General features: G+C 41.7%; 2 long non-coding RNA genes across 2 annotated transcripts in view; both read left to right on the top strand.

The window, feature by feature from the left end:
• LOC109247088 (uncharacterized) overlaps window positions 1-13,790 on the top strand; it is a 35,679-nt gene extending 21,889 nt beyond the window's left edge. The window contains exons 3-4 of the long non-coding RNA XR_002071567.2: window positions 11,423-11,611; window positions 13,684-13,790. This is a non-coding gene — a long non-coding RNA (uncharacterized LOC109247088). The remainder of the gene's footprint in view (window positions 1-11,422; window positions 11,612-13,683) is intronic.
• A 1,028-nt stretch (window positions 13,791-14,818) lies between these two features.
• Window positions 14,819-18,425, top strand: LOC128778683 (uncharacterized). The gene is made up of 3 exons (XR_008424419.1): window positions 14,819-14,963; window positions 17,478-17,647; window positions 18,347-18,425. It is a non-coding gene; the product is annotated as an uncharacterized LOC128778683 (long non-coding RNA).
• Window positions 18,426-24,675: the final 6,250 nt, after the last annotated feature.

The following is a 24,675-nucleotide window of genomic DNA, read 5'->3' as shown; positions in this document are numbered from 1 at the left end:
GGCATATCAGGAGAGGACAGGGTTTGTACAGAGCTAGGTTTGGGGGGATGGTTGAAAGAGGGTGAGGAACAGTTAAGAAGATGAGATCTGTGGTGGAGGAGTATTTCTTGGGGAACACTAATGGTTGAGGTCAGCTAGGTCAGGGGAGCATTGACCGGGTTTTAGGGCAAAGAGACGGCATTGTCACACAGAGAGGAAGAAGCCGCCAGGATCGGACTATACAGGAAGAACAAGCAATGATGAAATTAACTCTATAGATACATTTCCCAGTGTTGCGCAACTCTGTTTGATTCCACAATGCTTACAGGTCTTCCTCAGCAGAAGGAGGGAGAAGGAACTTTTCCTTTCTCAGCAAGAAGGATGTGAAAGGAAAACATTTTTTTAAGAACTTAAATTAATTTGTTTTGCATAATGATGTGGATTAAAATAAAAAATTGCTGTTGACTGTGTGCCAACTGTGCCTGCCTGTGTCTGTTGAGTTGTCAGTCCACCTTGCAATGAAATCCATTTAAAAACTTATTTTCTCTTCAAGAGGAGCGGGCTCGTGAGGCTTATTCTGCGATGCTGATGAAGTCTCCAGGGAGGTGCTCATGCCATCGGAGACCAGCAGCAATTAGTCACTCAGAGTGAGGAAGTTTCTCCTGTTCGCTCTATTCTTTGTGTATATTCTAATAGTTCTTTAACAAAAGGCTTATCTTGTTTTGTTTTTTTGAAGGACTGAAGTGTACTCACAATTGCATTTCAGTCTTTTCAGAAAAGTCTGGCAGACTGAGGAGGCTGGAGATGGTCGGAGGAACCTGGCTGCAGGGATGAAAGGCCAGTTTTGACCTTCAGAGGCTCTCAGAGCTCTTACTTTTTAAGAACCCATCCCAAGTCATTCTGACACGTGAAAATGCACCCGTGTCCTACGATACATTTCCTTAATGTGGAAATACTATTTGAGCTGATGTAATGTTACATTTGGTAAACATTTTATTTGAGTTTATAGATTTTAATTTTGCAGGTTTGAAAAAATTTTGGAACAAATACCTTAAAAAAAATTTTTTTTTTTCATTTATTTTTGGGAGAGAGAGAGAGAGAGCGTGAGCAGGGGAGGGGCAGAGAGGGACGGAAACACAGAATGCGAATCAGGCTCCAGGCCCCGAGCTGTCAAGACACAGCCCGACACGGGGCTCAAACTTGTAAAGCCGTGAGATCATGATGTGAGCTGAAGTAGGCTGGCCACTTAACCGACTGAGCCACCCAGGCACCCCCAGAACAAATACTTTTTTTTTTGTCTGTGCTAGGTCTCAATATTTGCAGAGGCTATTGGCCAGATAGCTGGAAGGCCGTGGGCACCGTGTCGCTAATGCCCAGTGGCTAAAAAACTCTGCAGGGAGGGCCCTTTGAGAGAGTTTTCTGCCATCCCAACGCAGACGCTAATAGTGGGCATGAGGAACCTGGGGCTGGCACTTGTACCCCTCCCCTCTCAGCACCACCTCCCTGAGTTCCCATGGGCACCCAGGGAGAAAGAGGAGAAGTGGCTTCTGTGTGTGTTCCCTGAGAAACCCGTTTCAGCTCTCTGACCCTTCAGCCCGGCCCCCCCACCCTCAGCCCCAACCCACTTCCTAGAGTTGCACATGGTGGACACAGAGCTTGCTTCTCCCTCCTCACTTCTGTATTTCTGTATTCCTGCAGCCAGAATCGAGAGTCTGTGCTGGGCAAATCCTCAGGGATCTGGGCCCGGGCGGAGGGGCTGTTCCCAGTGCCATGGTGTGGCTGCCGAGGCAAAAGTATCACAGGGGAAGGAGTGGGCTTAGATTTAGCAAGGAGGAGGAGAGGTGGTGGTCAGAACGGACTTGAGAGCATGTGAGAGCCCCTCTGGAGAAGTGCAGAAAGAATTCAGAGGAACTTTGTGAGGGATTGGATTCCTGCCCAAGTGGTATGGATAGGCTAACAAGCCTATCACCTCTTGACACTGAGGTGTTAATGTTGGTGAGATCTCATCTGTAGCCATTGGCTGGGGAGGTTGGGGGCACACTCCGGGCCCATTTCTACTGGCCTGCTTTCTTGACTTCTTTCCTTCTAGCACTTGGGGCTCATTCATTCATTGAACATGCTTCAAATTACATGTTAGATGCACAGATGAATAGTCTGTATGTCTCGCTTTTAAATTATTCTTGAATTCACGGGCAGGGATCTGGGAATGTAAGTCTGTGCTTGGAAATTGTTGGCAGAGTAGCTCCAAACACTGCCTGGGGCAGGAAATAATGGCTAAAGGATTTTAGGGGAGTTTTGAGTTAGCTCTTAAAGGAAGGATAGGAGCTCAACAAGTTCATGGGTGCGGTACATTGTACCCAGGAGCACAGGTTCATCTCCATAGCAACCTTAGTAACAAGCATATATTGAAAATTTAGTAGGTGCCTGGCATTTTCCTAAACCCTTTACAGACATTATTTCATTTACTCTATCAGAATTCATAGACTGGAAGGTACTTTGCAAGTAAATGTTGACTGAGATGATAGATATTTTCTCTAACTTTTTAAAAAATGTTTTATTTATTTTTGAGAGAGAAAGAGAGAGACAGAGTGCGAGTGCGAGAGGGGCAGAGAGAGAAGGAGACACAGAATCCAAAACAGGCTCCAGGCTCTGAACTGTCAGCACAGAGCCCGACACGGGGGTAGAACTCGTGAACCGCGAGATCATGACGTGACCCGAAGTCAGACACTTGACTGACTGAGCCATCCAGGTGCCCCTCTAACTTTGCTTTTGAACCCTTTAAATGGCTTAACCAAGCCGTTACTTTTTCTGTTACCTGCCTGTAGCATTGCATTTTATTCGTTTTCATACCAACATACTTACACATCTGTGTTTTATCCATTACTGTCTAGCCCACTCTGTTGGCAATTAACCACACTCTCTCTTGGCACCTCTCTTGGATGGTGGAATTTGTCAAGTGTATATGTCTCTTCCCTGCAGTAAGACCATAGCTTCCTTCCTTTGTGACCCCAATTAGAGTCACATCCAAAGTAGGTATTTTTTTTTTTAGGACTTCTTACCACTTTGTCAAATTTTGTCTAAAAACTGTAAAGCAAAGGAGTGTGATTTTTTTTTTTAAGACACAGAACAAAAACTTCACATGTCTTACACGGCAGCCATGTGGTGTACATCCAGTGCCCAGTTTACAAACTCTAATATAGAACATATTTGAAAAGGCTCCCAGCTAATCCACACTGAGAATATCTATGCGCTTTTAGGGGGATTTTGGCAAGGGTGTTTCTTTTCCGGAACAGGTGGTGAAGCTAAATTTGTGTGGTGTGCCTGACATACTTGGAGCCTGATATTAAAAGACTTCAGTGGCTGTAATGAACAGTTCTTCCCTTCTTTGTTTACAGGGAATCGGGACTTTCTCTGGGGTGTTGGGTTTCTGTTTCTGCCCACGGGCTGGCTGGAAACTGTTCTCGGCCTTACATTCTTCCACAGGGACAAACAGCTGGGCTGATGGCGTTGGGAAGCCTTGCTGCTTGGCTGTGACATGTGGTCCTTAGTTCTGACATTGGGGTCAGACTTGATTTCAGTGATTCCTTCAGGTCCACAGGAACAAGAGAAATTTCTGTAATTTCTTCCAGATCCCCCTGTTTATGTTTCTGCACAGTGTTCCAGGGTGGCAAGGTGGCAGGGAAGGGGGTGAGGGTGCAGGCAGGGCATCAGTTAAAACAGGGGAAGAGTGCTTACTTGGCTGGATTTGAAAATCTTTCAGGGCGAAAAGCAGGACTTCCGGCATTTGTTTGTTTGTTTCCGCTAAAGCAAACTAACGCCCCCAATTCCACTCATGATGGAAAGTGAGGCTTTCCTGCTGACGAGTGCTGCTTGCAAGGACTCAGGTCCTTGAAGCAAGCCAGATTTGGTTCTTTCAAGGTGTAGATTTTAGACAGGCTTCCTTCCAAGGTCAGGCTCCAGGGTGCTACTGGGAACCGGGTGGTAGCAATGCCTTTGGTGAGTGGGATGGGAGGTACCCACGGTCCCGGTGCCGCCTCTTGGGACTTCAGCTGGGAAGTGTCAGAGACACAGTGTTATCTCCATGGGCTGTTGACAGTGAGTGGTTGCTTCCCACGGCAAACCTGAGTCCAGCTCTGATCTGCAACTGTCAGAATCGTGCTTGCATAATGGGGGTTTGTGGAATGCCTCTCTGTCCTTCTAGCTGTTTATTGGCTTTTAATTCAAGACCAGGAGGCCTGAGCTTTCAGCATCACGTGGCACAGGCTTGTTCTAGGCGTTGAAGAGTGAACATTCGTTTGCGTTTAGCACTCTCTGGACACCAGCCTGACCTCCTTCTGATGCACTTTCTCCTTTTGGTTTTTGCGGGTGGCACCGTGTAGCCCGTAAGAACCTGGGCTTTAGATCCATACAGATTGGGGTTCACGTAATGGACTCTGTTATTTCATGATGTGACCGGATCACAAATTAGTTGTGATACAGATTCAGCTGTTGTAGCAAAGGACACAGTAAGGTGGCTTCAACAGGATAGAAGCTTGTGTCCCTTCTGCATAACAGAGGACGTGCTTCAGGGTTGATGAGACAACTTTATGGCATCTCCTTTCTGGTTGTTCTATCAGCTTCTATTTTCTGGTCCAAGACGTTGCTCCAGCTCCCACTGCCAAATCTGCGTCCCAGACAGTAGGGAGGGTTGAGTGGTTGTGAATCGCAGAGTCAGGAGATGGATGCTAGAACGTCTAAGAAGAAAGGGGCTCCCGGCATCCTTTGAGGGTGTTGTGGCCTCCAGCAATCAGTGAGGGACACTGACGTTTGGTATGTGATAAAGCTAGAAGTCTTCTACTTCTGAGTTGCTCTGATTTTTAGAACAAACTAATTTTGTTGCATCTGAGACCTTGATGTGAAATCTATGCCTCTTTCCTGACGGTTTTCATTATTCTGGTTGATTACAGTTGCCATCCATTCTCACTGCGTAAGTTTCGTCTTTAATAATTAAAGGTTTATTGTCATTGCGTGGCCTAGAACCACAAGCCAGACTGCAACACTGGTCCAGGGTGCCAGCTATTGCCTGGATCTGTGGCCTAAGGAAACACGGGCACAGCAGTGAGACCACACAGAATGAAAGCATCCTCCACAGACGTGCCCACATGGGGAGGGGCAGCGGAGGGTCAAGGAAGGTCTCCCTAACCCCTGAAAGGTATGGGAGCTGACGGCCTCTGAGGCTGCCACGCAGCTTGGAGCCAGTTCTGATCCTGCCCGGCTGAGTTATTTCCACATCTTATATGGTGAAATAATTTGGTGACTTGTAATGAACATTCCTTAAAAATGGAAATAGAATAAAACACACCGGAGTGCATCATAGATAGTAAGAGAAATGTGTGGTATTCATTTTTATTATATATCTCTATATGTTTGTGTGTGCTGAGTCACGAGGGAAATGTTTTTCTTATCATGGGTCATGGTCAAAAGAAGTAGGAAAGCTCTTGCTCTAGCCTACGATGTACCATGTTATCACTGCAGAGCCATTTTTCTGTGGTTTGTTTTAATTTTTCTCTGATCCATATAAGACTCTGATGATGGGGAGGTAGGCATTTCTGAGTTTTGTTATCTGTAGCTGCCTCTTTTCACAAGATGGGCTGATGTCACCATAAAGGCTGGGTAACACAACCAGCTGCATGCCACAAATAATTGTTGAGCATGAATTGCATGCAGACACGGTGCTTGGTGGTAAGGGAGGTGCCTAAAACCCTTTGCTTCCCTCCAGAGACTCAGAAACTAGTGATGGTGGCAACAGAGAATTCAACCACAAGACTCACCCAAGTAGAAAATATAACTAAACGTTGATCTAATTGTCATGACTTCACTTTCACATTTTAGTTTAGAATTAAAAATTCAATTAAATTAAAATTTTAATTTAGGTAATTAAAATATTCTTATTGCCAAGATATCAATTATTTTTATCAGATACTCTTTCAATTTGAAAAGGTTTAAAATTTGGCGTGGGCAGAGGTTTGGTACGGTAGGTACTTATGCATTGCTGATGGGGATATAAGCTGGTATTGTCCTTTTGGAGAGCAATTAATGGACAATAATTGGCTTAAAAATACAGTCATTGTAGTAATTCCATTTCTAGTTTTCTATTAAAAAAATCAGATATTTGGATAAAAATTAATATGTAAATATATTTATTGAAGCTGTTTTTTACAGTAAAAAAATTAAAAACAACCAATGATTCATAAAGGGAATTTAAGTTAAGAGATACTACGTATTGCTAAAGTCATATTTTCAAAAAGTGTGTAAAGATACTGGTGTTTACATGTAATATAAATGGCAAAAGTAGGGTCAAATACTAAACAGGCAGTATGATCACAATTCTGAAAACCAAATAAAAAACAACTCTATTTGTGCACAGGAAAAACACCAGAAAGCCCATCAATGTGTTAGGTGTTCAGCCTCCACAAATTGTAGGGTTTGGGTGATTTCTGTTATCTTCCTTCATAGTTTAAGACATTTTATGCAGTATACAATTTTTCATTTTATAATCATAAATAAATAGTATTTTACAAAAAACTACAAAATTACATCAATGCTAACATGCTAAGTCAAGTATATTAATTTTAGAAGAGCCTTCCAAGGACTACAATACATCTTTTTGGATTTCGTGGGTAGTCCTAATATTCGCCTCCTTCCTTCACTTTGCCATTGGGGGAGATGTTTGCCATGGCAAGAGAAATGGTTAGGACAGTCACTTGTTTCCTTTTCTAAATTTAGCTTTTAAGAAGAATAGAATGTGAAATGTCTGCTAAGCAGTTGGCCCCATCTGTATACCTACTTACATTTCTTGGAATCCATTGGACTTGGATGGCTAGACCAGGACTAACCAGAAGACCTTCACATGTCATGGGACAAAAACAAGCACTGGGACCAAGCACGTGTATAGATTATTTAATTACTCTCCACCCAGGGCAACTTTGACCCAAGAAAGACTAAATTGCCTTTGAAAGAAGATTACATATATACAATATATACATGATATCTGTCTACTATCTAGATATAGGACATATGTAATATATGTTATATATTTTTGGCAAACTCTCTAAAGACAGAAAATGACAACTTCTAACAGTGATTAAGCACTTCTTAAAGGTCAATACCCTAATAGTTCAACTAAATTCACTTGTATTACTTCATTTAATTCTCACGGCACCCCATTACATAGTTCCTACTACTATCCCTGTTTCATATACAAGGCATCTAATATCTGAAGAAACTAAGTAACTTATCCAGAGTCCTATGAACAGCAGGTTCCAGAGCGAGGCCCAGGCCCAAGGGAGGCTAGAGTCCAAGTTCTTGGACCCTGCTGTTTAGCATTCCTGTGTGTGGGCCCTCTTATGCCCACTGAGACCCACGGCAACATTTGCATATAGGCTAGGTAATCGTTTTTAAGAATTTCAGTGTCAAAAGAGACTTTCTATCATGAGACTATTGCTATTATGACTAAATTATTCTGAATTGATTAGTAATGCCAGATGCCTTCAGGTTCATTCTATTAAAATTAGCTTTGCATATTTCTGCCCTATACTCAGTGAAACTCCTGTTTTAATCTCCTTTCAAATCCAGAAAGAAAAAAAAAGCAAAATCATTTTATTGCCAGTAAAAATCTTCTAGGTTTAGTCAAAGCAAGTTATAATTTCTGGTGCTCCTGGGCTCATTAGTTCTTCCAGATGGTGCATGTAAACATGGCAGGAGCTGCAAATTGTGTGGAGGCCGAAATGTAAATCAAGAAATAAGTATTCATTATAATTTGTATGACAAATGGAAAGGCTATAAAGCGAAACAGTGCATTGCTCAATGAATTTCATTCCATTACTTTTGGGATCCTCCAGAGACTATTTTTGGAAATGGACTTCCCTGATTTTGTCAAGGTCAATTGTCATTATAGTGTTTAGAGGAGTCCTAACCATAGTTCAGATATATTTGGGATATTGTAGTTGCTTTTTTTTTTTCCTGATCTTGATGGTCCATGGGCTGATTATAGTTCTATGAGAAGAAAAGGGAGAGAGGAAATGTTACCCTAAAATTTTGAGGGTTGTTTGAAAAGAAATAGGAGGCTAGTTGCAAATGTTTCCAAGCCCACTGCAGCGGAAGTGATGGTGTCCTGCCCAGAATCCCCCCTCCCTAGAACAGAGGTTCTCATTCCACTGTCCTGCTGGGAGTATTGATGGCTGGCAATTCTCAACCGAGGCCCTGAAGAGTTCTTCCTAGTCCAAGGTCACATGTCTTCTAGGCAGCTCATATCTATTGATATGGAAGATAGGGGTCTAGGCTACCTATCTCACCCTCCACCCCTGCCTCAAGTGAGGACAACTATGAATGGTGACCCTGGTTCCAGAGTTCCTTACAGGGTTTGGCCGAGGCCTTTGTTGCAACTGAATCACAGTTCCACTTTCTGCCCAATTTTTAATAACATTTTATCCTCCAACATAAGCAAGAACATGAGGTGGTAGAAAGGACACCAGACCAGGAATCAATCAGGAGACCCTGAGTGTAATGCAAGCCTTGCCATTATTAAGTGTTAAGATCTTGGACAAGTAATTTGTCTTTTTTTAAATGTTTATTTATTTTGAGACAGAGTGAGAAAGAGAGAGAGTGTGCAGGGCAGGGACAGAGAGAGAGGGAGGGAGAGAGAGAATCTCAAGCAGGCTCTGTGCTGTCAGCATAGAACCCAGTGGGGGGCTTGATCTCATGAAGTGTGAGATCATGACCTAAGCTGAAATCAAAAGCCGGACACTTAACCAACTAAGCCACCCAGGCACCCCAGTAATTTGTCTTTATGTTTCTTATTTTTCTTACCTCTCAGGGGTAAAGCTTGGCCTGGATTAACATTCTTACCCATAGGACTTCCCCCAGTGGGTGTCCTTTGACTCTGAAATTTTACATGTAAGATCTATACATTTTTTTTTTTTTTCTGGCGAGAGGAGCCATAGCTTTCGTGCATTTCTCAAAGGGCTCCACAGACGTTTAAGAACAAAAGCCTTAGGTGATTATTGAATCATCCCTGACTCTAGCTAAAAACTGATGCCTCTATGCATAGTATGTGAGTCAAGATGAAAATTATTCAGCATCAGTGTTTCTCTGTAGAATCTGTAGTGAAGAGGAACCTTTACTGACTTTGGCTCTGAGATAGCAGGACTAAGTAGATGTAGACAAGAAATTTCAGGGTAGGGAGAGTGGGAGCAGCTACAGAAATAGGCAGTATTTTTGTACTTCACGGAGGGCATTTGTAGAGAAAGCTTCAGAGAACTCTTTCATTTGATTCTCGGGAGGGGGGGATTGCGAAGCTCTGCTTTAGCAATCTGAGCGTTATCTGCCTGCGTCTCAAAAATCATACCTGTAACGACAGCAAGCTGGCCTCCAGCCTAGGGGATTTGAAGAGTACCTCTTTACTTGGTAGCTTATAGAGAGAAGAAATATTCCTCAGAAAGTAGTATTGTAAGGGATAGGACTTCTACAAAAGGGAAAATGTGAAAGGATGCCTCAGAATGTAGCATGGGTAGGATTGTTTCCCACCCTTGGAAGTGGTAACCAGAGGCAGAGGAATCACTCGACGAGGATGTGGGAGGGATTCCTGCCCTAACCCATGGTGGGACTAGGCTATCTTATGGTTGTCTGGGTCTGGGTTTTTCTGAACCTGGTGAAGGATTCTGGTCCATGATCGTTGCATGCGGAAGCTAAAATCAATAGAAGGGCGACAACATTTAAATGCCATGCAACGATGAAAAAGAGATAATGAAACTAGTCAAGAAATAATATCCAATGCCCCCATGTGGAAACATCTGTCTGTGTCTGTATGACACAAACCTGACGGATCCAGCTGAAATAGAGTTTTTCTGTTCATTTGTGTTTTGTTGTTGTTGTTTTTGGTATACATCGATACCTTGTGAAGAAATGTTTTGGTGCACACCCAGAGGTGGCTGACATATCTTACTGAATAACAGGAGGCATGGGGCAAAATAGATAGGAGAATAACTTTTTTTTTTTGGATTTTCCTGCATAAATAACACTGAGCGCTCTACGCCGATGAGCAAGCACGGAGCTGAAGCTGTCTTGCTTTATGTTAAAGAAACATTTCTTGCCAATGTGTGCCATGTTGCAGTGTTCGTGATCTCTGCCAGTCTCCCAATGACTTCTTCACTTGCCTTGAACAATACAGTGAGCCTACTGAGCTTATAGGAACTCGTTTCTCCAACTGGAGGTGTGGGGCGCCTGGGTGGCCCAGTTGGTTAAGCGTCTGACTTTGGCACAGGTTATGGTCTCGTGGTTCGTGGGTTCGAGCCCTGCGTCAGGCTCTGTGCTGACAGCCCAGAGCCTGAGGCTGCTTCAGATTCTGCATCTCCCTTTCTCTCTGTCCCTCCCTCACTCATACTCTGTCTCTCTCTAAAAAATAAATAAACATAGAAAGATATTTAAAAAAATAAAACTGGTCGTTTGATTTTAGGGGCCCAGTATTGATACCTTGGTACATTGATCCCCTTGGTACATGGTCTTAGATCTCTTGGGGTCTCTCTGAGGCATTGTATTAGGCTTTCTACTTGTGTCAATTATACCTAATTGCTGGTATTTCACTGAAATTAAACTGTCTTTATTTTTTATGAATTTCCAATACTTCTGTCCATTAATCTTCTGTTAGCAAATTCATCTAAGAGCAGGCACGAATGGTTTTCCTTTTCTTTTTTTAAAGTTTATTTATTTATTTTCAGAGAGAGAGAGAGAGTGTGCAAGGGGGGAAGGGGCAGAGAGAGGGAGAGAGACTGAATCCCAAGCAGGCTCCATGCTGTCAGTGGGGGTTGAATTTACAAATCATGAGATCATGACCTGAGCCAAGATCAAGAGTTAGATGCCCAGCCGACTGAGCCATCCAGGCACCCCCCTTTTCATATTTTTGAAATGAGGTCTACAAGAATCTCTAGAAGCACATCATTTATTTTTACTGAACCTGATTCTTTTAGCCCTGGGTATTACTTTATAGTAGCTTAAGTTAATGAAACTGTCTTTAAATTTTTTTTTAATGTTTATTTATTTTTGAGAGAGAGAGAGACAGAGCATGAGCAGGGGAGGAACAGAGAGAGGGGGGAGACACAGAATCTGAAGCAGGTTCCAGGCCCTGAGCTGTCAGCACAGGACCTGACGCGGGACTTGAACCCACGAACCGTGAGCCCACGACCTGAGCCGAAGTTGAATGCTTAACCGACTGAGCCACCCAGGCACCCTGAAATTGTCTTTAAAAGCAAGTAGTTCTCAATAGAATGTGTTTCTTCTAAATTATGAAGTCATTATGAATATCACATCATCATATATAAGGAGATGGGCTTGCTGACAGATTTGGAAAAGAGTTTCTTCCTGAAATATTCATTAGATCAATTCCTATTTTTGTAACTTTTTTTTGCAGGATACCTCAAAATGCATCAAGCAATACTGGAATAGAAAGTGACTGGGAAACTGCCTGCAGAACCAAAGACATCAAAATGTAGCTATCATAACTCAAGTTAGCTCTTACACTGACCCTGGTTACTGGAAGCAATGGAGGCCTGTTCTTTATATGTATCAACTCGTTGGATTCTCACAACTTCCTCCTGAGGTATTTGTCCCATTTTATGCACAGTAACCATTCCATGAATATTTGCATAAATCTGGTGATTCTTTTTTTCTTTTGCCATCAGTCACCTCCCAAACATCATGGTGAGGCCCTTGTCTCCTTCTGTCTCTCTGTCTTTCATCACCTCCTCACCATCTTCATGGCCTAGGTCCGGCCTTCATTATCTCTCACCTGCATTACTGAGATGGCCTCTGAAATGGTATGTCATTCTCCACCCGGCAGTTGGCTTGGTTTTTCTAACTCCCAATAATGCTCCTACGTTAGTCAGGTTTTTTGTTTGTTTGCGGGTGAGTGAAACTTAAACTACATTAAGCAAATCAGGAAATTTGTTGGCGCATCTCACTGGGAAATCCAAAGATAGGAGTTTGATGGGAGCCCAGGCTGGACCTAGAGTTTCAGATATACCCACTGCTGGGTGTGTTGGTCACTGGCAGGCCAGGACTCAGATTCTACCAGCGGCATGACCAGGCAGAAACAGAACATCTTCCCACACGGTTTTGGCAAAATGGTCCCAAGGAAGACCACACGCCTATTGATGACTCAATCACTGATGGGGCCTTTCGTTGGGCTGACCTGGATTACCCATCCATCCCTGTGATGTGGAGGATGGAGTCAGCCCCACCCAAACCCCGTGAATGGGTTCCCTTGTTAGCCAGAGAGGAAAAGGGAGCCTTGGCAGGCAAACACAACAGATGTCCATGACATTCCGTGTTTAAAGTCTCGCACCGGCTTCCAAATGTCTTTGGATAATCACCAAACTCCTTAGCATGCCATATAGCCTTGTCTACCTGTACGGTTTTGTTTCTGCCTCTCTTTTCCTTGACATCTTTCCTAAAGGTCAATTTAAGCAGCCTATCACAACTTCCTTCTAGCCTGTGATACCTTGTCTGTGATTCTGTAGCATCCGAAACCTCGGTATCCTAGCCCTGAACACACTTTTTTTGTGTAATCACTGTTTATCCGCCCTGAATTTACTAGCGAATTCTCTGCCCAAGAGCTTAAACTATACCTATGCCCTAACCCTACCCTAGTTCAAGTCCATCAGATTCATGGGGGTGGGGAATGGGAGGAACGTCTTTCTGTCTGTGTGTCTATGTGTCTATGTATCTATCTCACTCTTCCTAATGTCTTCAGGTAATTTTGAGATGCAACGAGGCTTGAGAACCACTGAATTATACCATTAATGTTCTATTTAGATCTAACATTCTGTGATTCTAGCCCAATATTTGGTAGGATTAGCTCTTCTGCTTTCTTCTTTTCTCCCTTCCTCTTTCTATTTCTGGCCATTGCATTTAGAGAGGTCAAAGCCATAGTTCTATTTTAAAAAATCAATACAAAATGGCCTCATTTTAATTTTAATTTACCTTAGGTGCTTTGAAACTGTCTCTGACACTGAGATTATCTGAGGTATTCAAGAATGAGTTACTTTGTCAGCTGCCCCTTTATACTAGCTCAGCCCAGCCTCTGCTCGTATGGGGCCCAGCTCTGGAGCTGTGCCTATGGGCCCTTTATAATTATATCTCAACAGCATGGCCAGTCAGGCCTACAGTGAACAGAGTCATTCAAGGCACTTCCTGTAATGTTTCAAACTGTTGTGTTGTTGACATTCAGTGCATGTGTTTGTCATTGACACATAGGCTCTCATTCCAGCTGGAAAGCCTTGCCTTTCATGTAGAAGCTGTTTAAAGGAAATGTTTCTACTTATCTCAAAGCCAGAGAGAGAGTGGATGGGAGGGAGGAGTTGTTTGCCCACATCTTCAAACACACTGCATTTTGGGGATGCCAACAGAACTGTTTTAATTTGCTCCCCACAAAGGCAGACTTCTGCTTTTCCTGAGATCCTGACAGAAGAGTGTTTGTCTTTAATGTCACAAGACGAGATAGTGCAGCTGTGTTTATGGTGGGAGTTACCTGTAATTTATGTTCTAACTGAAACATTTAAGAAGATTAGCTGTTTCCTTTCATTTAAAGACCTGAAATCTGTTCTTCCCTTCCCTTCCCTTCCCTTCCCTTCCCTTCCCTTCCCTTCCCTTCCCTTCCCTTTCTTTTTTAAGCTCAACACTCCTACAAATATTTAACCACCAGCAAGGTGGTTAGAAAATCAGGACTTTGGTTCTCTGGCACAGAGTTGGAATTATTAAAATGGCAGCATTTCAGAAGGTAAACATATACTTAGTACTTAGTTTCAATCTAGAAAAGTATAAGCAAATGAGGCAAAGCTAACCATACTGGCTATCTAAATGAGAGGAGGACATTTTTTTAGGTTTCTGAGACCCAAGCTGATCACATCACGTGCCTCTCTTCTCCCTTATTCATGTCCCTTACTATCTTGTTATAGTTCAGATCATACTAAATCTTATTATCCTGAAAAATTGACTTCCAAGGACGTTAGGGACAGTGAGCTGGGTTAACACCTCCCAGGGTTTGGGATTTGGAAAAGGGGTGCAAGTAATTGTGGACTGATTGACTATACTGGAACCCCAAGTGTTTGTTTTATAAGCACTAACAGATCCCTCCCCTCATCTGACCCAGTCTGAAATATATTTTTTTCTCATCTAGGGACTAGAGAGGAAAACTCAATTTCCCCTTCCACTACTAAAGGAAATCAGAGCCCTTTGTTCACAATTATCTTTTAGGACCTTTTCTCTAAAACTAACCTTCCATTGAAGCATTCACTAAAATTGCCAACAAAAATTAATATGTAGCATCATTTACTCATTAACTTAGCAAGCATTTATGGAGTACCTACTGTATCTGCACATTGTGTAAGGAATAAAAAGATGAGAGTGGGCTATGTTGACACAAATACATTTAATAAATTATAAATGCTTTAATAAGTCAATGAGCATATTTGCTGCTGGTCACAGATATAAAGAAAGACAAAATTCTTCGATGAGATCTAGATTTAGTGTAACTGATAGTTTCTTGTTCTATGACTCTTGAGGCCCTCTGTCAAAAGTCAAAGAGGTTTATCTGGACTGATTCATTTTTGTTAGTCCATGTTGACTTACAGTGGTGCTATCTTTTTAAATAAAATTGTCCAAATTCTCAGTGATAGTCAATTCTAGAATTTTCCTGGGCATCGGTTGTCAATTTCACTGGTTTGTACTTTTCCAAATCTTTATCTGAACATTGTTTGATCATTTATGTTTCCCCAGCTTTCCTCTACAGGCAGCAACACCTACAGTATGACTATTTTATAACGAAGCCATCAGCAGTACGGGAGTTCACGGCCTTACACTAGCGTGGACAAAGTCAATATGACCATTGGGTTTCTGAGCATGTCAGAAGTGCACTTCATCCACACTCTTCCCACAAAAATGACCCAGAATTGGTAGGTAGATTCCCCTTGGCCATTTAGAAATCTCTAACCAAAACGCCTTTCTAGGCACTAGAAATTTAGTCTGAATTTGCTTTTTTTTTTAAGTTTATTTTTGAGAAAGAGAAAGAGAGAGAGAGAGAGAGAGAAGGGCAGAGAGGGAGGAGACCGAGAATCCCAAGTGTGCTCCATATTGTTAGCACAGAGCACAAACTCGTGAACCAGAACCATAAGATTGTGTGACCTGAGCCAAAATCAAGAGTTGAGTGCTTAACCGAATGAACCACCCAGACACCCCTGGAATTTGTTTCAAAGTTATTATAAAGACCTCTTTGTTCTGTTAAACAATTTTTTGGTAAGTCTAAAATTATTTCAAAGGAAAAAGTTAAAGATAATATAATTTATTCAGTTCATTCGTCACTGATTATTGGACATTTAAATTGTTTCTAAATATTATTTTCTTTTAAAATTTATTTACTTTGAGGGAGAGAGAGAATAAGCAGGGGAGGGGCAGAGAGAGAGGGAGAGAGAATCCCAAGCAGGCGTCGTGCTGTCAGTACCAAGCATGATGTGGGGCTTGATCTCATGAACTGTGAGATCATGACTTGAGCCGAAATCAAGAGTTGGATGCTTAACCAACTGAGCCACCTGGGAGCCCTATAAATTTTCTTTTTTGAAAAAAATAATTTTGTAGTGAATATCTTTGCCATAAATTTTTATGTATATCCTTATTAATTTCCTTATAATACATTCCTAGAAGTGAAATTGTTGGGTCAAAGTGTATGCATTTTTTACACCTATTATCAAACTATTCTGTAAATTTCCCTTAATACTACCATTGGCTCTTATAATTTTTAAAGTATTTTTCAATTTCATAGAAAAAACAGTGGTACTTCACTGTTTTTGTTTGTTTATTTATTTATTTGGAGAGAGAGGGAGAGAGAGGGAAAGAGAGAGAGAGAGAGAGAGAGAGAGAGAATGAATGAGAGAATCCCAAGCAGGCTCCATCCTGTCAGCATAGAGCCTGGTGCAGGGCTTGAACTTACAAACTGTGAGATCATGACCTGAACCAAAATCAAAGAGCTAAACACTTAACTGATGGCCACCCAGACACCTCTATTATTGTTTTAATTTACATTTCTTCTATTACTGAGGAAAATCCTAATCTTTTTATGTTTATTACACATTTATACTTTGTGTGTGTGTGTGTGTGTGTGTGTGTGTGTGTGTGTGTGTGTGTGTGTAAATTACCTGTTCAGGACTTCTACATGTTTTACTTTTGGAAGTGTTCCCATTTATCGTAGTGATTTGTATTAAGTCATTGATGTAGTTCCGACGTTTGCCCTTATGTTGAGAAACTCTCCCAGTTGACAACCTTGGAGATTTTATGTTTAATTTGTTAAGATAGTGTGAGAGTTTTATTTGTCTTTAAAAAAAAAAATAAACATCTCTTCAGGAATTGAAAGAATAACAATATATGAGCCACAGGATCCAAGTAACATCCAAAATCAGTTTGCTCCACTGGTAATCACGCTTTATCTTTAGATTTTCACTTTTTTTGATCAGAGGGAGAGTTTCTGGTCAATACTGCTCTCTCAGGGAGTGGTAGAGCATGAGAATGAAACATGCCCATCTATGATCTACCTGCTCATGTCCCCATGAGGACTCTTCTGTCTTGCCAGCCCCCCTTTTCTCTCACCCATGGCTTTCTGGGAATTCAAATAAGACCTATCATCTTTCTTCCTATCAGTCCTCCTCATATATGGACACCTCCCAGGGGTCAGGCTCCTTTTTGTCCCTGCATCTTTTCTCTAAGAACTCTGTGTCATTTCCACCCCCCCCCCCAACCCCCACCACCTTCAGTTAATTTGTCCAGAAAAGTCTCCCATGCTCCCAGCCCAACTTATCCACTTAGAAAGTTCCTACTCATTTTTAGGACTTAGGCTAAAGGCTCAACTGTAGTCATGCTGAGAGGTGATGTGATTGCCAGGGGGGTGCACAGAGTGCTTAGATATGGCACTGGTAGATTTTAAGTCCCTTATAAATAGAACTGTGACTTACATACAGCCCATAGTTTATGCAGCTGATTTTTGTTACTTTTGACACTTCTCTCATATTATAGTTATAATCTGTTTTTTCCTGTGAGAAGTGGGGGGACATGTTTCCTGATCCCTGTGCCTCACACTTCCATCCACTTCAGTGTGAATTCTTCTCTTGCTTCCTGGGCAGGTTCCAGTCTCTGGTGGCCTCGTATAACATTGTATGCGTGTCTCTCTTAAAATACTCCCTTGATGTCTTGACACTTCTCCCTTTATACTATTTTCCCTGCCTATTAAAATGTAAGATCTGTCAGAGCTTGCTGTATGTCTTATTCATGTTTATGTTTTCCTCAACCCAAGTGCTGCCTGATAAATGGAATGTGTTCCGTGAAAGTTTAGCGTTGTTAGCATTGTGTCTATTTCTATAGAAATGATTACGTTTGTTGCGTGCAGCAATTGAGAAATGTGAATTTTACTTTATATCCCATAGTTTGTGAACCACACAATACATATATATTATGGAGAAAGTAGGAAGTGCTGTTAAATGAAAAGAAGAAAAGGAAGCTCTTCTGTGATTATACCTTCTAGAGAGTACCGCTGTTAATATTTGGGCATCTATTCCCCCAGAATTTGAAGATGATGATCATGAAGATGATGAAGGTAATTTTTTTGAGTACTTCCTGTGTGCCAGGGATTACACAGATTTTCTCACCGAATCCACATGTTAACAGTATGTGATAGGGTGGCTACTGTTTTCTGCATTTCAGAATGGAAGATGTGAAGGCTTAGGGAGGTTAAATAACGTGCTCAAGATCCTATGACTGACAAATAGCTTAGCCTGGACTTGAACTCACACAGTATGAGCCTAAGCACACGTGAGTCAAGATAGCACGTTGTTCAAACCGCACATCTCCAGAGCCAAACTTCCTGGGTTTAAATCCCAACGAGCTGTGTGGTTTTAGGCAAGCTAATTAATCTCTCTGTGCCTCAATCCTCATTCTCTTGTTTTAAAAATGGACTTAATATGATATTAACTCCAAGCTCCGCACAAAGTTGGACTGAGGATAAGAGAAAATCATTTATGTGAAGTATTTAGAACCTATAGTAAAATTCGAATAATTTTTCTGTAACCACAACTTTGATACCAAGAATTCTCACAAATAATTGTTACCTCGTATGTTACTATATATATGAAATAAAAATCATCACATCGTAATCATCTGTTATCTATGTATTTACTATACTATGAATGTTGCTTTAATTAATAAATATATTTGTACCCCATCATTAATAGGATCATACAGTATTCTACTCTTTGAGTACACCAAAATTTATGTAACCAATTTCCTATTCCTCTAGGATGAGAGCTTCATGAGATGGGGACTGTTCTAAGCCCTGTCCTGTGGTTTTCCTGTGCCTAGAACAGAGCTAGCACAAGGTAGGCACTCACTGAGTGAATGAATGAATACTCTTGAAGTTATTTTCAATTTTTCCCTATTAATAATATTTTAAAAATTTATTTACTTCTAGGAGGTTTTGAAGTTTTAACATTTTCTTGTAGTGTAATATACAACCTTCTGGTTACTGCTTAAGAACCAAAATGTCATTCCCACAGTGATGTAAAAACATGCTGTGTCTAAGGATGCCCATTTGGTTGAAGAGCAAAAATACTGAAGCTGAAGTAAAGATGCATGGTTATGTTTAAAATAATAACTTTAAAAAGTCTCTTTCATGAGATTGTTTTCAAAGAGTGCTTTACCATGTGGGAAAATTTTAACAAAAATTGCTCAAATTAGCTCCAAGTACAATGACATGCATAATGCTTTGATTACACATATGAAATTCATTTAGTCAAAAGAGACTTTGAGTAGGAAAAATGCAACTTTGTAAGAAAAAAAAAAAAACCCATTACTATAATGATAGAGTAGCTCCCCCCAAGATCTAATCACATGCCCATTTAGAAGAAAGCATTTTATAGTCTCTGTAACAGTAACATCTGGTGACTTCCTGATTGTTCCACAACATCTCGACTCCGCTTCCAAAATTCCATTTTGTGTCATACAAATCTGTAAACTTGCCTGCAGAGATGTACTTGGACTGAATTTTCCACTGAACTTAAAAAGTGTGCTACTGGGGCACCTGGGTGGCTCAGTCGGTTAAGCGTCCGACTTCGGCTCAGGTCGTGATCTCACGGTCCGTGAGTTCGAGCCCCGCGTCGGGCTCTGTGCTGACAGCTCAGAGCCTGGAGCCTGTTTCAGATTCTGTGTCTCCCTCTCTCTCTGCCCCTCCCCTATTCATGCTCTGTCTCTCTCTGTCTCAAAAATAAATAAACGTTAAAAAAAAATTAAAAAAAAAAAGTGTGCTACTATTCCTCAGTACCTTGACTTAGGGTGGAATATAGTAATGAATGGGAAGCCAAGATCAATGAGGCTAGGAGAGCCACGTCGCTATTATGATGTAGTTAACACCTTGGAGATGTTAAGGAGGCGATGAGACTGGCCAAAAGAACTTATCGAGCAGAGAAGGACGATAAATAGACTCTGACTAGCTTGAGGAACAGACGTAGCAAAGGGAGGAAGTCTAGAATCCAGCCAAGAGTATGCTTTTATGTGAGAATGCGTCACAAGTATATTATGCTTCTTGATGGCTTTAACTTAATTTTATTTTTTGGCATTGAACCGAAGCGTAAACCGTGTAATCCAGTTCGCTTCCTCACGTAGCATTGAAGTTGCTTCAGACTTGGTCAGTTTGTCTTTCATTTTGATTTTGTTCAGTATGAAAATGATAGTCCCTGGCTCCCTGCGAGTGGTCCGAACAATATTTTTTTCCAAATAGCTGCTGTAGTTAGATCAGTTGGTGCCAAGACTCTGAAAACTTAATAAGAGACATTAGAGACCTATGAACAATGGTTAAGCAGTTAACGAGGCATTGTAGAAGGAAATAAGCCATTGACATTTTGGCCTAAAGTTGCACTCACAACCTAACTAAACAGCAGAGTGTGAAGTAAAAATCTTACTATGGTGTTCTGGTGCACTTGGGTGGCTCAATCAGTTACGTGTCCGACTCTTGGTTTCGGCTCAGGTTATGATCTCATGGTTCGTGAGTTGGAGCCCCGCGTCTGGCTGTGTGCTGATGGCGCGGAACATGCTTGCGATTCTTTCTCTCTCCTTCTCTCTCTGCCCCTCACCTGCTCACTCTCTCTCTCTCCTACAATAAAAAAATAAACTTAAAAAAAAATCATCTTACCATGGTTTCCTTTCCTTTGTCTTCTCTCTTCATTAGTTTGCTTCTCCATTTTTTCTCCCGTTCTCTCCTTCTGAGTCTTTCTCTCTTCCTTTCTCCCCTTTAAATGTGTTTCTCCTTTATTCCTATATTCTCCTTACTCCCTCCTCTCCACTGCTGTACCCTTGCATTGCTTTTATTATTTTCACTTTCTTCGCCCACCCCTCCGCACAGTTTTTTAACTGCCTACAGAGCTAAAGAATTAGTGAAATAGAGGTTTATGGTTTGTAACTTAAAAAAATAGTTTGAGGAGAGTGTTTACTTTTCCAAGGAAAAAATTGTGCTTTGCTTTTTTCTGATCTTCGTTTTATTCCCTAATGAAAAGCACTGGAATAAAATCTGGCACAGAAGAACCAGTACCTTAAATCTTAGCAATTAGTATTCCCTTGATTCAGTTTTCCCCTTTGGATCAGTTGACCTTGAAAGAAGAAGGATCTCCTGTGTCTTCTCTAAACAACTAAAGATGGGCAGTTGCTGTTGCCTCTATAGGTGCTCTTAAAGATGGAGTGTCGCTGGTTTCCCAGCTCCCTGTTTCAGTGTGTCGTTATTATCATGTCTACCCGAATTTTCTTGCCGTGTAGTTTGCGCTCACGTTCTTTTGGTTGAGCCTTAGCAGAAAGAGCAAAGGGACAATGACCTCCCAGAGGTAACAGTTCAAGTTCTAGAAAATGGCTTCAAGATCACCTTTGGATCTTTTATAGCACAGTCCATGGACAGAGCATGGGCTCTGGAGCCTGACACTTGGGTCCCTGGGCGAGGCATTTACACCCTCTCTGCATCCGATTCCTCAACTATTAGAGAACATTCAGGGGACTGTTGTGATAACGAAAGGTATGTAAACTGTCGGAACACTTAGCATGGCGCCCACATGTGGTGAGATACTGAGAAATGGGGGCAGACACCTCTGGAACCCCCACAGTAGGAGGCTCTGGAATGCTCCTGATTGTCCCTCCTACCTCTACATGACCCATAAACAGTGAGTGTGATCTGAGAATATTAAAATCAGAGAGATCAAAGAGCATTAGATATTGAGAGGAAGGGAGAAGCAGAGATAGCCAATTGGCCTCCATACCTCGTGCCTCTGTGCATAGGGACCAACCCCCTCTTTGGTAGATGTGTGACTACACTTGGGAGCTTCCCAATATGGATGTAGGAGAAATGGTGGACCTGTCATTTGCCGAATTAACTTTTTTCAAAAGGGCTATGGAAGAAGGCCTGCCCCTGGGGTTGCCCCTCCTCTGCCCCACCCCGAGGCATGGCACAAGTATCTGGTTGGTGAAGAAGCCCAGCAAATGTGATAAACTGACTTGCAGTTTGTGGTTTCGGCCTGTGTCAGATTCTGTGCTGACAGCTCAGAGTCTAGAGCCTGCTTTGGATTCTGTGTCTCCCTCTCTCTCTGCCTGCCCGTGCTGTCTCTCTCTCTCTCTCTCTCTCTCTCTCTCTCTCTCTCAAAAATGAATAAATGTTAGGGGTGCCTGGGTGGCTCAGTTGATTAAGCATCCGACTTCAGCTCAGGTCGTGATCTCACGGTTTGTGAGTTCGAGCCCCACGTCAGGCTCTGTGCTGACAGCTCAGAGCCTGGAGCCTGCTTCAGATTCTGTGTCTCCCTCTCTCTCTGCCCCTCCCCCACTCACGATCTGTCTCTCAAAAATGAGTAAAAAATGAAAAAAAATGAATTAACATTTAAAAAATAACAGAAAGAAGAAAAGAAAAAAAACCTGACTCTCTTTCAAGTGTAAGAGTCACACAAGACAATGTTCTGTGTGTTTGTGTGGTGTGCACGTGGGTGTGTGTCATAAAGCTCATAGAATCAAATTCTTCTCTTAGCAATACTTGAAATGCTTCTAAGAGTTAAAAAATCTCAATTACAATTTCTTGGTACTTTCATTAAATTAACCTTAAAATAGACCAAAACCAATGCAGTCAGGAAATGTTTTTATGGAAATTTATGTTGGCTAAACTCTGAAGGTTTCAGTAGGTCTTTTTTTTTTTTTTTTAATATTTATTTTTGAGAGAGAGAGTGCGTGTGCGTGCAAACAGGGGGAGAGGTGGAGGGAGGGGGAGACATAGGATCCAAAGCAGGCTCTTTACTGACAACAGAGAGCCCGGTGCGGTACTGGAACCCATGAACTGTGAGATCATGACCTGAGGCAAAGTCAAGCGCTTAATCAACTGAGCCACCCAGGGGCCCCGAAAGCGATTTACTTTCTAACCAAATAAACGGGAATGAATTCAAAAATTTCTCTATAATGACATCACTTTTACTTGCTTTTATTATGCTTTCCTGGGTAAAGGAAGGAGAGTTGTATTATGACTGGTGGCTGGGAATTTCCCCTGACCCAAGATGTGAACGTTATTGGTCGCAGCTATCGTGAACAGTTTCTATGAAGATAAAACTGCAGAAAATGGAATGCATTGGGCCAGTGTTGATTCCAAAGTAGAGCCATAATGCTTTCATAAATCGATGTTCTGTTTGCTGAAATTCATCTTTCTCAGAAATGCTTATGGATGTAGGGTCTCGATGAGTGACAGAGTGAGAAAATGGATCTTTTGAGGGATCTGTATATGGTGTAGTACAAGATCATTCTAGTGCTGTCAAGACAACAAGGAGATAGAAGTTAGACACCAAAGGGGGGCATATTAAAGCCGTAGAAAGCTAGTCTTTAAGGAAACCAAGAGAGGATGATACTGGTCCTCAGAATCCGAAATGGTATAAGAAACTGAGTTTGAGGGGCTGTCTTCAGGCCATAGACCTTAAAGATGTGATGAGCTAGGCTGGGGGAAGGGTCTGAGTCCATTCACTGGTATTTCCTTTGCCTCACAGTTTTAGGAGAGAAAGGAGGGTTAGGTAAGAGAATGGGATAGTGAGAGGAAATAATGGGAGACATAGTGTCCGTAGTTATCCTGTACTCCTAAACATCTTGCTGAGTAGCCCAAGAACGCAAGGCCAACATCACTTTATACCCAGCCCATTTCTCAGGACTGTGTTTGCACTCAGCAGCCTTGAGAGATAAGTAATGTCTGCCTCTGGGACAGAGTGGAGGCTTGCTTCCAATGGAATGATGAGTTCCACAAGTTCTGTGTTCCTTGCCTTTAGTGCCACCAATGTGTGCAGCAGTCCCTCTGGGACCTCTGTCCCTCTGTCCCTCTGTAGGATTTGGGAGACAAGTGACTAGTGCCAAATACTAATGCTCATACTGCATGCTTTGCCATGAGTAAAGTCCTTTGTCTCTAACCCAGAGATCTCGTGTCTTCTTCCAGCATCCTGGAAACAGTAATGAGCTTATTTATTATTTTGGAGATATGTTGAAATCAAGCCTCAGACCTAATGGAAAGGAATACAAATGTTTACAGAAAGGTTTTTTAATTCTTTTTAATGTTTATTTATATGAGAGAGAGAGAAGCAGAGTGTGAATAGGAGAGGGTCAGAGAGAGAGGGAGACACAGAATCCAAAGGAGGCTCCAGGCTCTGAGCTGTCAGCACAGAGCCCAATATGGGGCTCGAACTCACGGCCTATGAGAACATGATCTGAGCCGAAGTTGGATGCTTAACCAACTGAGCCACCCAGGTGCCCCTCCAGAAAAGTTTTGAAAGAACTTGAGTCTTCACTAATGTATTCTCTTTTTCTCTGTCCCTCATGAAGTTGTTCAACCATCTTAAAAAAACATTCATAAACTCTGAGGTTCTTGGCAATGCTATAGATAGAATTCTTGGACTCCTTAACTTTGACCTCCAAAGTCACTGAACTTCCTGAATTCTTCTGAGGCACATGAAAGACTTGATGAGAGCACTGATGTTTTTGATACTAGACTGATGGGGTCTTGGAGGTGGTCCAGCTATTCTTGCCTTTAGGCTATACTGAAATCTGGCTGTTTTTCCAATATCTCCACAGAATGAGTGAGTTTAGCCACATACCTTCAGGATTTTTTCCCTCTTAGGACATTTTTCTGCTTTATAATTTAAATAGAATAAAAAGAATGAAATGGCTTATCATTTAAAAATTTTCCTTTTGTGGCCTTCTGTGGGTATTTAGAAACGGATCATACCCTGAGAGAAAAAAAAAAATCTTGAAGTTCACTGTCATTGTCTTTTCTCAAGGCTGAATGGTGTTCCAATTTTCTTTAAAAATCTTTCACTGTGAATCTCATTCCTGTAACTATTTTCTGCTGGGTTCCTCAGGGAAAATGGGAAAAGAGCTTTACTTGTATGTGCTCAAGATCTTTTGATCTTGCTTAACCCTTACATACATTTTTGTTCTGCCAGAGACTTCTGTGAGTACCATTTTCTAGGGGTTGTATTAAGCTGATTCTTCAGTGGGATCATTGAGATGATTAAGTTCTAAAACTACTTCCAACGTAAGGTTTTTGAATTTATATTATTTGGGGATCCTATATCCCCAGTGCGT

This window comes from Panthera pardus, unplaced genomic scaffold (genome assembly GCF_024362965.1).
Source record: "Panthera pardus isolate Hobbes unplaced genomic scaffold, ASM2436296v1 HiC_scaffold_20, whole genome shotgun sequence".
Classification (NCBI taxonomy): domain Eukaryota; kingdom Metazoa; phylum Chordata; class Mammalia; order Carnivora; family Felidae; genus Panthera; species Panthera pardus.
This window is presented reverse-complemented; position numbering and strand designations above follow the sequence as displayed.